The 17254-nt window shown below is 39.1% G+C and overlaps 1 long non-coding RNA gene across 1 annotated transcript in view; it reads right to left on the bottom strand.

The window, feature by feature from the left end:
- Positions 1-6906, bottom strand: part of LOC115294393 — a 38701-nt gene extending 31795 nt beyond the window's left edge. Inside the window, exon 1 of the long non-coding RNA XR_003909857.1 lies at positions 6695-6906. This is a non-coding gene — a long non-coding RNA (uncharacterized LOC115294393). The remainder of the gene's footprint in view (positions 1-6694) is intronic.
- Positions 6907-17254: the final 10348 nt, after the last annotated feature.

Below are 17254 nucleotides of genomic sequence, written 5' to 3'. Positions count from 1 at the left end.
TGTGTAGAAAGCAGATATTTTACGATAAAATTGTTGTGTAGTGCATGCTCTGTGTGGGATTCAGAGGAAAACCCAGATTCAGTGATTAACAATGCCAAAAAATGCAAGTAACTAGCCATTGTTCAAATAACAGTGGTGCTATTTCTCTTTTGTGGCCTTTTAGACTTTTGTTACCCTAAAATTCCATTTTATTGGGAACCCATTTTCCACCTGGTCTTTCTTGACAGGGTTTTTTTCTACTTTAAACAGTTTCTAAATAAAATTCTGTATTTCAAAAAAAAAAAAGACAACAGAAATAAAAACCACAAAGGCATCCTTTTCATATCTACCTGATTAATAGAAATTAAAACGTTATTTAATATCAAGTGTGGCAAGGATGTGGAGTAATAAGAACTTTCAGAGACTGAGGGAATATAATTCAGTACACTTTGTAAAACAAACTCGTTAACTAGTAAAATTGAATATATGAATAACCTATGGTTTAGCACTTTGACTCCTGTATATAAATCTTAGAGAAACTTTTACTTGCAAACCAGGTGATGTTCAGGGAGGCATTATTCCTATTAAGAAAAATATGGAAGTAATATAAAAATCCATCAAGAATAGAATGGATTAAAAAATAGAACAGAATAGAATACTACAAAAGTAAAAACTAAGTGACCACATGATGCACATCGACATGTACACACACACACACACAATGTAGAACCACAAAAGGGAGTTATAGAAAAATACATATGGAATGATTCCATTTAGAAAACGTTAAAATCCAGGCAAAACTAAAAACTATATTGTTTAGGAAAATACACAGGTAGTAAAACTATAAAGAAAAGCAAGAGAATGCTTAATGCTAATTCAGGACAGGATTATCTCAAGAATGTGAAAGGAAGACAGTCTAGGAAGATGCACATGGAAGCTTCAAAGGTCAGAGATTGGTGCTGTGTGCGTACTATTTTATTATTCCTTATTCAGTGGAATATACTATGTACATTCAGTATGTATATTGTGTACCCTTATACCACAAGTTTTTTTCAATAATAAACATTAAAAAGTTAAGCTAAAAACTATGAAATATGATTACAAAGTGATTTTATAATAGAATGACAATAATACAATTACATATCAAGAAAAAAACTACAGTAAAAAGTATCAATAGGACAAAAATGAATAGCTTTACATCTTGGCCCAATATGAAATTAAAAGACCAGTTATAAGGAGAATAACTATGAGCCAAAAAGAGGCAAATTTTTAAAACAGGAAACAGGATATAGAACCTAAAAACAGATTCAAAGACACATAAAAATCCAGCATGTAAAAACAATAGTTCAAATTTACATCACATTGCCTATGTACCCTATTACTTGAATGCAAATGGATCAAACAGATATAAAGCTATATATGTGTGTATATATGTGTATATACACATACATACATATTACATATATGTTTATGTTAATATATCTTATGATTCAGGAATTAGCTTAAACTTTATTTCTTATAGGAAGCTTTTCTTACATGTTGTGGGCTTGAGCCTTAAATGTTTTAGGCTTCCATAGCGACCTATACTTTACCCATCACTACAGATAACATTCTTTTTTTTTTTAATGTTTGTGTATTTTTGAGAGTGAGAGTGTGAGCAAGAGAGAGGCAGAGAGAAAGGAGGACCTGATAGCAGAGAACCCGATGCAGGGCTCAAACTCACAAACAGTGAGATCATGACCTGAACCACAATTGGATGCTTAACTGACTGAGCCACCCCGGTGCCCCAGGATAACATTTTTAATGACAGTTTTATATTCAGATTCTTCTCCCTATCCCTTAGAAGACTCTGAGCTTAGAATAGGCATGGTCCTACTCTATTTTATTCATACTGTATACCCGGCAATACAGAGAGTGCCTGGCATAGGCTACATGCTCAATGAATATTCATTAAATTAATACTTAAATGGCTAAACAACATAGTTTTGGTGTGGGGCAGACCTATGAAATAGTATGTGGAAGTAGAAGTCGTACAAGCAAATAATTGAAACATTTGACTAAATCAAAATAGAAAACTAAGCCTCTGTATAGCAGATGAAGGGCAAACAGCAAAAAGGGGAAATGATATTGAAAAGTCAAGCAATATCCTGAGTTAATATTGGAGTTAATATCCCTAATTTGCAAAATCTCTTATACATTGATAAGCAAAAGATGAACAAAGGAGTTCACACTTGGTACACACATATACACACACACTTGTTACACACACACACACACACACACAATTTATTGTTATTTCTCAACAGTCTGTGGGTTAACTGGGCTCAGCTAGGCAATTCTGGCTTAGGGTCTTACATACAGTTATAGACAGATGTTGCCTGTGCCTACACATCAAAGATGGCTCACTCTCGTGGTCAGCAGGTGCAACTGACTGTTGGTTGGCAGTACAGCTGCATCTGTCCACCAGAGTGTCCACATATGACTTCTCATGATGTTTGGGTTTCTCCTGGCATGGATGCTTCTTTCAAGAGGAAGCTTCCCACCAATGAGTGTCCCACAATACCCAGGAGAGGCTGCAAGGCTCTAATGAAGTAACTTCAAAATCATGCAGCTTATTTTTGCCATGTTTATTGTTCATCTGGTCACTAAGGCCAGCTCTGATTCTAAGAGGGAATTAGACTGCACATCTTGATGGAAGAAGCAGCATGTGTGTGTGTGCAGAAAGGGAAGGCATTGATGGTAGCCATCTTTGGGGAATACCTACCTGTTGCCTGCTTACTGAGCTTCTCTGGGGACAGCAGGACTCAGATTTCAGATTGTGAAAGATGCACATCTGTTCTACTGGATATTGGTTTTAACCTAATATTCAAATACTGAAGCAGCATAAACAACAATATAAAATATCTGGCCAGGAAAGGCTATATAATTTGTAGGGCTCGGTACAAAATAAAAATGTGAGGCCCTTTCTTTAAACATTAACAATTTCAAAATGGTGACAGCAGAGCATTAAACCAAGTGCTGGATGCACAAGTTGTATGCTCATGAAGCTCGTTCTGCTCCTAGTCACAGAGCTGTCTCCACAACCGTGACCACTCTGGACCAATACTCTTAAAACTGCTCCCATCTCTCACTACAGTGCTGCTCAACTCGCTCAAACCAAGAAAATTATTTTGTTATCATCTTCCTCTAAAGTTTCACATGCCACTCACTTAGTCTCTAGTGTCCTGGTCACCTACACCCCACTCTTGTCAAAATTCTGCTCAATGTAGCTTAGATGGAGCATGCCAAGGGCAAAAGGGGATACTCTCCCTGCTTATGTCAGGATATGAGAGGTGTGAGGTGAGATAAGGATGTAGCAGAGGCATCGGATGTGCTTGTGGGTGAAGCTTTCAGGTCCTGTCTCGAAGGACCCCCATCACCCCAGTGTTCTATTTATTTGACCTTCCCACTGCCCAGAAGATATAACCCTGGTGTGTATAGCTCTGAACAGGTAGGTGAACAGGCTGCCATTTTATTTTTATAAGCTGAGTTGCGTTTGCCCCATTTCCCCACCATTGAGACCTCAACAGGCAAGGAAGACAGATTAAGCTTAGAGTCTTGATTCTTATTCTTGGCTCTCACTGCTACATGACCCAGAGCAATCATTTCTCCAAGCTCCAATTTCCTCACCTGTAAAATGGAATAATGAACACCTGCCCTGCCTGCTGCACATGTTTACAGTAAGTCTCAAATAAGATGAGGTATATAAGACTCTTGAAGCAGGACCTGTGCCCTCTTCACTCTTCTTCATTCTTATCTCTCTAAACACAGCACATGGTAAGTATTCAATAAATGTTGGATGAATGAAGAGAAACCAAAAACTGCTATAACATCAACACATGAACTTTGTGATGGCAAAGCCCATTTTCTCCCATTTTCTATTCCAAAATCAAAAGGTTACTAAGTACCTTCCAAAGAGCATAAGAGTTTTTCAATTATTAACACAAATAATGGTTCCTCTTTTCTTCCTTTGGGTTTCAGAACTGCATTATGAGTACACAGTCACTTTAAAACTCTTTCCCATTTCCACTCTCTCTAATTACATGGTATCATGAGCCAAAAGATAGACCATGAGATCCTGATGTTGCTACAACTTGCAAGTGACGCAAATTATCATTAGCAAACTGCATCTGAAACTGAAAGCACTTCACCCAAAAAGATCCCAGGAGAAACCGCCTACTCTAATGACAGTAAAGGCTGAGTTCACAGCTTAAGGAACATATCATGACCAACTTGTAGATATTTTAAAAGCATTCATCATTGCTACAGCAGGTCATAGGGAGGCTAAACCAACTGCACTTACCTGTTATGATTTAAAAAAAATGACCCACACACTTCACAAGTGCTAAAACTCCAGGGTAATTGGTTGTAAGACATAAAGCTATCAGTGCATTCAAAGAAATAGTCTCTGCAATTATCACTAATTAACCAGCCCTAACAACTGGGAGCCACTTGGAGAGGATTATGCTTGAATGTAAAATGAGGGAGAAAGGAACTGCTGGAAAGAGATGGTATGGTATATTTGTTTTGTTTTGACTTCTTTCCAGACATATTTCAGTTTACATAAATATTTGAAGGTTGGATCAGACAGGTTTTACAGCACAATGGTAATAGGCATGTCTTTATAAAAACTTTGATATGGTCTAAATTAGGTTTCAAGAAGGAGGGGCAGCCGTGGGAGTCTTTTTCAGTTTTTAACTTCATGTCCTGACCAGCACCTCATACCACTTAATGAATCACAGGTATCTCTACAAGTGAGCAGTGTTACCATGGCTTCAGTTTTTGCTATCGATTTCAGAAGGAACAGACACTGCCTGGAGAGAGAGCCTGCCAATCTTCTGGTTTAGGCACAGCATGTGTGACCTTTGGTTGACCTTGGGTTCTGGGATTTGAGGGTTAAAGTTGTCTTTTGTCATTTGAGCCTGATTTTTTTTTCTCCAAAAGCCTTTAGAGAAATAGAAGATGGCAAACTGTTGCCTGTAGAAGTTTAGTTAAGAGTTTAGAAGTGAGTTTAGTGACTACCTCTGTTACTGCCCTGTGAAAAACTTCTTCAGGAAGGTACCTCTTTCTCAAGTCTGTTTTTGTTTCTCTTTTAGCATATAAATTGCAAAGAACTTGTTTAAAATTAGCACATTCTTCTGCATAAGGGCAGATAAAGCAACGGTAATGTATGAAATGTTAAAGTCTACATGTTTTCAAGGTGAGAGTCAGGTGAAACAGCCTGACAGGTTGAACTAAACAAAGCCCTCACCTCCCAGAACATGAATTTTCTTAGCACAAATTTTTCCCTCCTGAAGGCAGATGATTGAGGGGTAGGTGGGAACCATAGCTACATAATCTTCACTTTAATAAACGCATTTTTATTGAGACTGATGTTTGATTAGGGGTAAACTATGAAGTATATTACCCCATTTCTGAGTGAAGCAGGAAAGCTTTCATATAGGGAGGTTTTATTGTTTACATTCAGTGAAAGGAAGAGGCTGACTTGAAGTACTCAGATTTAATCTCTCTCTGAATTGAAATGGTTCTATTGTACTATAGCTGCTAGTGCTGTTAGAAAAGGGGAATCCAAGATTTTTGCCCAGCCGTAGAATCCCTTTCTACAAGGGAGCTATACATGTGGCCACAAATAAACAAACATGCCTATTTTATTGGCAGCTGTGCTCAGTGCAAGGAGAGTTTATTTTCCTTTAGGAACCCACAGTTGAATAATGTTCTGGTGCCCTGGCAGTTTCATAACTCTCCATGTAATTAAGCAGTTGGCATGACCTTCTGTAGCAAGATAATAATAGGAGTTAAGCAAAGGTAGGGCTTGTACACAAAGGTACTTTGGACTGCTTAAGCTCACAAATAAAAACTTTCAAATAAATGCAAAACTGTCTTTCCAATTTGAGGAGTTTTCCCAACACAGTGACAAATCCCACATACATATGCACATATCCTGCAAGTGAAAATGGCAAAATTTTCTGTAACTGAAGAACTTCAAGGTATAATTCAAGAGGGGGTTGAGGGTGTGGGAGAGGGTGCTAGCTGTCATTTCTCACACACCACCTCCACTATCCAGGTAAGTTTAAGGATGAATACCAAAACCAGTCATTTGCAAAAGGCAAATCAGTATAGATTACCAAAAGTAAGCTGGTTTTACAAAAGGAATTATGATCTAAAAATGATCAGGAGCACAAATTACATGGCCACAAAACACAGACCATTATTAGTATTATTGGGTGTTCAACCAGTTTAAGTATTGGGTCAGTGTTGGAAATTAGCACCAGATCTCTGATACTCTTGAGGCTGCATGTTGGATTGAGTGAAGAAGCCAAGGCTGAAAGATCTATTTTTCTTATGTGTCAGTTGACATAAAATAACCTTAACTTGGTGGAACAGTAGGAGGGAAATAACATTAAATTTTGAGCTTTGTTTAAAGCTACGATGCAGAAGCAGTGAGTCTATGTATAGTGAGAGAAGCACTGAAATGATTTATTTGACCTATGCTATCCTTACTGTGTGTTCAGTATCCAATATAAATAACCTTCTTATCCTGAATCTCTTGAATTTCTGAGGCAGTAGAGGAGTTGCATAGTATGGCATGTAAGAGAGATTTGGCTTACAGAATAGACTTACAGACCAATATACATTCACGGATACATACATGTAGAGAAAAATCTGTGAGACTTACATTTTAGAGAGAAGTGGAGGGTAGGGCAGATGTTTATCTTCAGTTGATAGACATTGCTTCAAATTTGTAACTTTGTCAGGAAATAGCTGATGTCAATGACAGTGAAGATAGTGATGATATAAATAATAGCAGCAGTTGCAGCAACGGCAATAGTGTATTTGGTGAGTATTTACTATGTTAGATACTTGTCTGTGTAGTTTTCATGAACTGCTTTAATGCTCACAATAACCTTATGAGGTAGGTACTCAAACTGTCATCCTCCTAATTTGACAAATGAGGAAACAGTCACGTATAGTTGAAGAACTTCACTCAAGGGTGCACAGCTGATTTGCATGGGTGTTGGACTTGAACTGGCTGTCTGGCTCCAGCATCTGACCTTTTAACTGAGCTGTTTTGCCTCCAAATGAATGTTCTTTCTTTGATGCTTTTCCCAGTAGATGAAAATATATTTAAAAGACCTTTTCCTGTGGCTTCAACTCTTAGATCTGAAGTCTCTATCAACACTTGCCCCTACCACTACTTTTAACTCAGATGGTGCAGGGAAGGAGTGAAAAAAGTAAATTGGGGTATTTTCTGGTATGAACTCTGGTCATATTGAGCAGACTTGGGAGATAAAGGCCAGGGCTAAATGGAGAGCTGTGAGTTGTGGTCATAATTTTTTCTTTTTATTTATTTATTTTTAAGCATTTTTTAAATGTTTATTTATTTTTGAGACAAAGAGAGCATGAGCAGGGGAGGGATACAGAATCTGAAAGCAGGCTCTGGGCTCTGCATCGTCAGCACAGAGCCAGATGCAGGGCTCAAACCCATGAATTATGACACCATGACCTGAACTGAAGTTAGATGCTTAACCAACTGAGCCACCCAGGCATCCAGGTCATTATTTTTTCTAATTGATGGTCTTCTTCTTAAAAAGTTGCTTGGAATGGTGATGGTCACACTGCCCTTATGCAGTCAGAAGGTAGTCATGGCTGACTTGTCCCAGATGGTCAAGGAGGGGCCTGTTGAGGTCTTTGTGATTCATCAGTATTCTTTAAGTGGGGCATCAGGAAGTAGAAGGTGCATCCAAATTGGTGAGGTCTACCCACGAATCAGAGCCCTCCACTTAATAGATTTCTAAGAAGCTCCTCTTTCCCCTTTGCTTTAGAACTGGGAGCTTTTTTGCTACATAGGTCTTTTTATGGGTTAATGTCCTTTAAGTGGGTGTACAGTGTTTTTCTATTGATTTTTCTGTTGAGGATTACTCTGTCATCCAGTTCAATCAATTTAGCTTTGCATTATTCCTTATAAAGAAACAGGTATTGAATTTCACTCTGAGTTCCATTTTAGACTTATCTTGAGCTTTATCTATATGGTCTCTTAACTTTGAATTCAGCATTAAAATGCTCTTAAGTGGAATGTTTATTCAATCTCATCAGGTACTAAAGGAAAGATTGGTTTAAAAAACAAAGAGGGAGAATCCAACCAAATTCGAATAAATATTTGTGACTAATGTCTTTGAGTTTAGGTCTTGTGAAGAAGTCATTCTGACTTCTTAAGAGGTTTGCTCTTTGAGGTTGGGGGTGCTTGCAGGTAAAACGGTGTTCCAGCTCCCCAAGCTACACCTACCTGGAACCTACTTTTCTGTCTTCTTCTGGCACTGTTTGGAGATCAGTATGTTTGCAGTATAAAGTTAGTGGGTGTGATAGTCTGATTAAATTGAGTGGGTCTAGTCTCTTATGTCAGTTGTGGAAGTAGATCCTGAGAAGTGGATTAAAGTGCAGTTGGTTTAGTAATAAAATGTCCTGAGGAGAAACCAGGAAAGGAAGGCAGGAGGCGGGATGGTGAGAGGAAAAAACACAAGCAAGTATATGACTTCAGGTTAGGTCCCATCCTTAGTCTGATTCCCTAGAAGAGCCTGAATTGTAAATTATACTGCAGTTTGTCCTGGTTTGGGTCAAGAGTACCAGGCAGTCATTACCCATGTGTGGTGGGAAAGTAAACCTGCTCAGCCAATTCTGGCTCTGGCTGCTCCAGTCTATGTAACACTGACAGGTCAAAGTAGGTCTCTTGAAAAGACTGCAAATGAGGGCATTTAGGAGTGAAGCATGCAGAACTGAGAGGAGCACATAGATCTGGGTAGAGCAGAGCAGAATTTGTTACACACCTTATTCCTCCAAGTGCAGAATCTGGGGGAAGAAGGTAGGTTTGTCCCTAAGAGCTCATGGAGTAGACATCAGTGAGAAAGTTCTGGAAGGGACAGAATAGGCAAGTGTGCTTGGAAGCATGAAAGTAGGTAAAGGTTTCCTCAAACAATAAAGGCAACAGAATTTGGGAAGCATCTCCAAAGTAGGAGGGCCAGTGCTCTTGTGATTCCTGGCAGCTCAGGGAGGTGGTAAGACCACTAAGAGAAATGGCTACTTTTTTCATCCTTGCTTCCAGCCTTGGCATGGAAGCAGGATAGCCACTTGTTTTCAGTGGCTAATGACTATCTCAGAACTGACTGCATTGAGGAAAATCTAGAGGATCTTCCAACATTTTCTGTGCACAAATCAAACCCCTGATTGATGTGAATGGAGACTATGGATGGAGAGGGAGAAATCTAAAATAGGGCTCCTGGCCCTTTTCTGGATCTGAGAATTTTTGATGAGCTCAGGATATGTCTTAGAGAATCTCAGTTGAACCCCTACAACTATGACCATTTCCTCTCAGCAGGTGAGACTCACAGAGTTTACACAGAACATAGCTAATTTCATTTCTTCCTACTGTCTCTTCAAGCCTGTTCTGGAGGCTGGACCCTCTCATACAAGTAATGTGGTCACTCCTAGTCAAAAAAATCAGTCTGAGTTTAATAGTTATCATGCCTAGTTCAATGTAATAATGAAAAATATACATTTCTTTCCAAGTTAAAATTTTTTCATGTCACTGCCGTGCCACCCCAAACTTAGACCTGCAGTGGAGAAAGGGGACACTTGGCTTCTTCACGGTGCTCCTTTGTATTTCTCATCCTTTCTCTTTCACTCTCTAGGTTGTCTCTGGCTCCTGTGTTGAAGCAAGGGGAAGGAGAAGAGGAAAGGAGGTAGGAAAGTTCTTACTTAACTAATACTGCCAGGTATATCAGAACTTGTGGGTAGTTAAAGCTAGCTTTTCTAGAGGGATCTTTTTGACTTCTGCAGGGATAGTCTACACATGCTGGCAATGGCTCGTGCAGTTCTTTTGCTGGTAGTTTAAAGTTTCTCCCTATGAAGCTCTGGTGACCCACCTTCCTATGGCATCATTTTATCCTACCAGACTGTACTCTTGTTTAGGATCTAAGATAATCTCCAGCCAGATGTCCTGTGTGGCTGACACCTGACCCTCCGGGAAACACTCAGACTTCTAATGTGTCTGGAAGCCCCATCCGGTCATGATGTAGCCACCCCGCTTTTATACTATTGTGACACTAGCCTCCGTAGTACTCCCATTTTACATGTCTCAGCCAGAAGAGATGCCAGTCCACTGTGGCTTTCTATATTCAGGCCATGTATATCAGTCTCTTAGAGTGGACAGTTTATACCTCCTTCACTTGACTTCAAGTAAGGGAGAAGCAGCCACAACTTCTCCCCTTGGTGCAGGACCAGGACTTATGGCACACCCGTAGTTCTAAAAACCCTCCTCTCTGGAATGCCCAGTTCGCCGTTTAATTTAGTAGGGTGTGCTTGTAATGTGGTAAGGGGCTAATGCTTTTATTTATTTTTATTTTGGGAGGGAGGCTAATGCTTTTTAAAAGTGGTTTGTAGGTAATGCCTTTGCAAACCTGATATTGTAGTCTTATACCTCTTTTGAAGTGTGGTGTCAATTGTTTGGGTTGCTCAGCCCAAATGAAACTAAAAGATTTCTGTCTTAACTGATGTGGGAAACAAAGGCAGAAGGAAATGGCAGATAGAATTAAGTTTCCTTATAACCTGTAGCCCATTGGCAAATACTTGAGGCAGGCAGAGTGAAACTTTTCACCAGGAACTCCCTACTGTCTAAACGTTAATGCTTTGCTAGAGAGAAAAACCACCTTAGCTTGACAACAACTAGGCCTCCAGTATCCTGTGAATCTTCTTCAGCATGAAAATCTCAATGGAAACTTCCCCTGGACTTTACCTCCACCAACTCCATGGTATATAACCAGGGTCTCTTCACAGTCCCTGGGCAGTTCTTCCTGCACATGGGTCCTGTCCTCATGCATTAATAAAATCACCTTTTTACACCAAAGACATCTTCAAGAATTCTTTTTTGGTTCCAGACCCCATAAACCCCAATATCACGCCAAATACTCATCATTAACACTTAGTCACTAAATCAATAAATCAATCAATAAAAATAAATAAATAAATAAATAAATAATAATGGGACGACAGTCTTGCTCAATTGGTAGAGAATACAACTGACTTTTTCTTTGTGTATTTTTGAGAGAGATACACAATGTGAATAGGGGAGGGGAGAGAGAGAGAGCTAGAACGAGTGAGCGATACAGAATCCCAGGGAGGCTCCAGGCACTGAACTGTCAGCATTGAGCCTGACACGGGGCTTGAACCCACAAACCATGAGATCATGACCTCAGCTGAAGTCAGATGCTTAACTGACTGAGCTACCCAGGAGCCCAGAGAACTCAACTCCTAATCCAGGGTGACAAGTTTGAGCCCCTTGTTGGGCCTGGAGCCTACTTAAAAATAAAAAAAAAGAAACTTGGTTACATTGTACAAAAGATAAACGAAGCAATATTGCATGTATTGATTCTTTCATCTATTCAGTGAACATCAAATACTTACAATATGCTATTGTGTTTAAAATATGGTATGGGGTATCTGTAAGGATACATATTGCATAAATTTGAAATCCCTTGTATATGAAAAATGTATGTTATTGTGAATGGTATAGTTCTCGTGTTGAGTAGTAGCTTTGTGGGTATTTAATATAAAATAAATACATTAATTAGTGAAGAGGCCATGCATAGATTAATGTTTTTAATGTGGCATAAACCAAAGAATATAATTAATCTAATTTTGTGTACCCAAGTTAAAAATAAATAAAAGTCCTCCTGGGAGTCCTCTGAGTCCAGACCTAAAAACCGTAATCACTGATGATGTAGGAAACAAAGGCAAAAGGAAATGGCAGATAAAATTAAATTTTCTTATAACTTGGAGCCCATTGACGAATATTTGAGGCAGGCAGAGTAGAATATTTCTCCAGGAACTTCCTACTGTCTTAATGTTAATGCTTTGCTAGAAGGGAAAACAACATTAGCTTGACAATAGCTAGGCCTCCAGTATCCTGTGAATCTTCTTTAGTATATGAAAATCCCTTTGGAAACTTCCCCTTGATTTTACCTCCCCCAACTCCCTCGTATATAACCAGTCTCTCCTCATGGGTCCTAGGCAGCTCTTTCTCACCACAGGTCCTGTTCCTACACTTTAATAAATCACCTCTTTTGTGCTGATGACATTTCAAGAATTCTTACTTGGCTATCATCTCCAGACTCCACCACCACTCCAAAATCCCCATCAATGGACATTTATTAAGTATGGCTTGAGTGTTATGCTAAGTATCTTATGAAAGAGTAAATCTGTTAAACCTTTTAACAAGCATATGAGGTAGATCGTAATATTTTATTTCCTATTTAGAGATGAGAAGACTGAGGTCTGAGGACCCAGATTCCCACTGCAGACTATGCAAAGAGATGCCAGTCTGCCTGACAACCAGCCTCACCTTTTCTTTTCAGAGATAAATGTCCAAATATTTAGTAGTGTGTGCTCCAAGCCAGGGAAGAGCTGGTGTGTTGGAGTAGGAAGAGCACAGGCTTTGCAGTCAGTCAGAGCTTGCTTCAGAGCTGTCTCTACTATAAGCTGTGTGGTTTGGGGCAAGTTCTTTATTCTTGAAATCTTGAGCCCACCTGTAAGATGGAGGATGGTAATATTTACCTTTCAAAGTCCATTGTGATCGAAAGTAATGACTTTGAAGAAGCTGGCACATTAGAGGTCCTCAAAAATCATACATATTATTGTTTACATTCGTACTCTTTACCACAAAATGTTTTGTAAGTGCAGAAAAGGACATAGGCCAGACTTGGATTTTAAATTCCAGTAATCTAGAATTTTTCTGTTTTGGGAATCAAGCTCTAATATCCTAGAACTTGTCTTTACTATAGATGATTCTGTTTGGTTGTTAAGCAACAGTGGGCAGCTAAGTCACAGAACAACCTTGGGGAAATGCTCAAGACCCCACATTTCTTTTGACTTGGATTTCCCATATATGGCATTCTTTTTCTCTCCAGAATACATACATTCCTTCCCAGGACCTCAGCACCCCTGGACAATACATAATGGTATTTGGCAAAATCTCCTTTTGGCAGTCGAGTGCTTGGTTGTGGCTAGTTTGGACATGATAATGCGGTTGAGTCACTCTGCAGGGGATCAAAGGAGAGAAGCCCAAGAAATATCCCTACGGATGTTCCCAGCTGATAGCTGAAGGATTAGCAGCAAGCGATGGCAGTTTAAGCCTGCCATTTTTCCATAGACCAACACAACTCTATCCTACCTATTGTCCATGGTCCCTTCTGGGCTAGTGGCAAGGGCATGACCACATAGAACTTGAGTTGTGACGTAGAGGTATGGTTGCTGCATTTAGCTCTGTCACCAAACCTCCAGCTGCATGTCCAAGTTTCTAGTTTGGAGCCAGGTCCCAGAAGAGTCAGGATAGCAGGACCTGGGCAGAAAGAACAAGAAGGCCATACCCTACCTCTCCATTTCCATTCCTTTCTGTCAGTAGTCTCCAGTATTGGAACTAGCTTGTGAAATCACTGGCTCCTAATCAGCTGGCAGCTTCCTCAGGCCCAAGATGCTCACTTCTCCTATTCCTTCTCCATAGCTCTCCCTTTCTTCCCATTTAAAAGTTGTTCATAGAACCTCTTCCAGATCTAAGGAATTGTGAAATACCTTCATGAATACAGTTTGTACATTTAATTAGAAGTTGGGAATTAAGCTCCCCATAACCACAAAATGAAAGCTTGAGATTCTCCCAGTAAAATCCTGGCTTTCCATGAATGTGGGCTGACTCATCCATCTGTCTTCCACTCCCTGCCCCTAACTCTTCTCCAGAGCCCTTGTCTTTCATGATGAAGTCATCCAGTTTCTTCATCTGGGTTTGGAAAACTGAGTTTTGTTTAGCCTCGTTCCAAAGTTGTCCATCAAAAGTGGGGACATGGAAAGTAACTGCTTGTTGCCTGGGAAACAGGAGAAGGGCATGCTGGTTGAATTTGGGAGCCTCACAAAGATTTTTAGTAACTCATTTGAGAACAGACTAAAAATGCACAATTAAATATGGAGCAGAAGAAGTATCTTGCTCTTGTGATTTGGTTTTAAATGTTGCGTCTAGAAGAATGGGTGATACTGAAATATGTGACTTATTTCCTTCTATGAGTTGAGATAAAATGGTCCTAATTTTCTTTCTGTTTTCTGGCTTTAAGGCTCTGTGAAAGAATGTTTCTTCTGCTTTTAGTAAGAATTAGATGTTTGTTGACTTAACATGTGCATAAAATATTTTGGCTTTGGAAAACTTATTTGATAGCCTTTTCCCTTTAGTCATAATTAATCTCATTTTCCTTCAGCTCTCATATCATGTGGCTCTAATACAGCAGTTAGCATATTCTGCTTTTTTCTGTTGTGACTTTTAATTCTGGCTGTCTTCTATATCAGATCTCAAGTTCTACATGGGGAAGAATTATGTCTTAAGTGTGTTTTTATTTACCTGAGTGTAGTCTAGGACATTATTTATCATGAGTAATCAATACATGTTAGATTGACATCAGAAAGATTACATGGGGGCAGGATGGACTCTGAGTGATAAACAACAACCATCTTTGTAAATGGTACCTCACTCAGGGTTCAACTGTAGACAGCTGGGTATAAACTGACACCCTCTTGCTTCTGTCTGAGAGCATTCTCTGGCCATGTACAAGGGTTTGGAAGTGCCAGGGAGTTTTTACCTTAGAAGCAACATTTGGCCAAGGAGGGATAAGGCTTGGACAAATAACTCCGCATATTTGTCCTCACTCTGAGGAATGTTCTACACAGTCTCTTAGAGGGTTTCTACAGCAGTGTAAGTTCTAGTTACCCACAGCTTCTTTTTTTTTTCTTTTAATTGATACATGTTGTATACAACATGATGATGTGATATTTGTATATATTGTGAAATGATCACCATAATAAGTCTAGTTAACATCCATCACCATACATACTTACAAATTTTTTTTTCTGTGATTAGAACTTTGAAGATTTATTCTCTTAGCAACTTTCCCACATGCAATATAGTAGTAACTATAGTTGCCACGCTGAACATTCTACCCCCATGGCTTATTTATAATTGGAAGTTTGCATTCGACTCCCTTTGCTCATTCATTTTGCCTACCCACTGACCTCCTGCCTCTGACAGTCACCAATCTATTCCCTTTATGTATGAGCTTGGATTTTTGTTTTTGTTTTAGATCACACATATAAATGAAATCATACAGTTTTTGTTTTTCTCTGTCTGATTTATCTCACTTAGCATAGTACCCTTTAGGGCTATCCATGTAAATGCAAATGGCAAGGTTTCATTCCTTTTTAAGGCCAAATAACATTCCACTGTATATACACCACAGTTTCTTTATCCACTCATCCATCTGTGGATACTTAAATTTTTTCCATATCTTATTATTATAAATAATAATATAATCATATCTTATTATAAATAATGCTGCAGTGAACTTGGAGGTACATATATATATATATATATATATATATATGTTTATTATTTAATTTATTACCAAGTTGGTTTCCATATAACACCCAGTGCTCTTCCCCACAAGTACCCCCCTCCACGACCATCACCCTTTTTCCCCTTCCCCCCTCCTTCCTCAGCCCTTAGTTTGTTCTCAGCATTCAAAAGCCTCTCATGATTTGCCTCACTCCCTCTCTCCAACTCTTTTCCCCCCTTTTCCCCTTCCCATGGTCCCCTATTAGGTTTTCCTTGCTAGACCTATGAGTGACAACATATGTTATCTTTCCTTCTCCGCCTGGCTTATTTCGCTTAGCATGACTCCCTCCAGGTCCATCCATTTTGCTACAAATGGCCATATTTCGTTCTTTCTCATTGCCAGGTACATATATATATATTTGAATTGGTGTGTTAATTTTTTTTGGCTGAAGTATCTAGAAGTAGAACTGCTAGATTGTACAGTAGTTTAATTTTTAATTTTTTAAAGGAAACTCTGTACTGTTTTCCATAATGGCTGCACTAATTTTCATTTCTACCAACAGTATCCTGGGGGTTCCATTTTCTCCACATTCTTGCCAACATTTATGTCTTCTCTTTTTGAGAATACCCATTCTAACAGGTGTGAGGTGATATCTCACTGTGGTTTTGATTTGCATTTCTCTGGTTAGTGATGATGAGCATTTTTCATGTACTTGTTGGCCATCTGCATGTGTTCTTTGGAAAAATATCTATCTATATACTCTGCATAATTTTTATCATATTTTTTGCTATTGAGTTATAGGAGTTCTTTATATATTTGAGATATTAATGCATTATCAGAAAAGTGATTTGCATATTTTTCAAGTCTTTAATCCATTTTGAGTTCATGTATATGTATGGTGTAAGACAGTGATCCAGCTCATTCTTTTGCATATTGTTTTCCAGTTTTCCCAGCACCATTTATTGAAGAGACACCTTTCCTTGTTGTATATCCTGGGCTCCTTTGTCACAAATTGACCATTTGTGTGTGTGTGTGTGTGTGTGTGTGTGTGTGTGCGCGTGCGTGCTTTCTTTTTTCCTCCCCTGGGCTCTCTGTTCTGTGGCATTAATCTGTATGTTTGTTTTTGTGTCAATAGCATACCATTTTGATTACTGTAGCTTTGTAATATAGTTTATAATCAGGGAACACGATTCTTCTAGTTTAGCTCCTTTTTCTCAAGATTGCTTTGGCTGTTTGGGAGTACCTATAGTTTATCAACACCCTCTTTATTGGGTTTCCTTCCTTACCTGTTTCACATTCCCTCTCTATGCTTTCTTGGAATCAACAACCAAATAAACTACTTCACCCTTATCCTTCCCTTAGAGCAGTGCTACAGGGGAACACAAACAATCACTCTGACACATTAAAAAGTATAGATGATTACTAGGCCACCAGTGACAATGAGGTACATGAGAAATAAAACAGGATTCTGCAGGTGATCCTGAGACTCTGTGGAGCTTTTGAATTGGGAGAGGGTGAGATTCTACTTCTGGCTAGGAAATGGAACTGGTGTCTAATAGAAAGGATTAAAGTAGAGAAGTAGAAATGCAAGCTTAGACCCATAGGTAAAGGAACTCATTGAGGACTAGAAAATGCCCATATTTCAGACAGACCAAATTACCAGAGTGGGAATGTGGTGTTTTAAAAGAAAGGATTGCCAGATTTATATCCACAGAAACCTTCAGGAGAGGGATAAGAAGAGGCATTGGTCACCTGGCACAGGAGGGCCTAAGCCTGGATTGGTTGGGGGCATGTGGGCCATATCTGGGCATGATCCAAAA

The sequence above is a fragment of the Suricata suricatta genome, chromosome 6, assembly GCF_006229205.1.
Source record: "Suricata suricatta isolate VVHF042 chromosome 6, meerkat_22Aug2017_6uvM2_HiC, whole genome shotgun sequence".
NCBI lineage: Eukaryota > Metazoa > Chordata > Mammalia > Carnivora > Herpestidae > Suricata > Suricata suricatta.
This window is presented reverse-complemented; position numbering and strand designations above follow the sequence as displayed.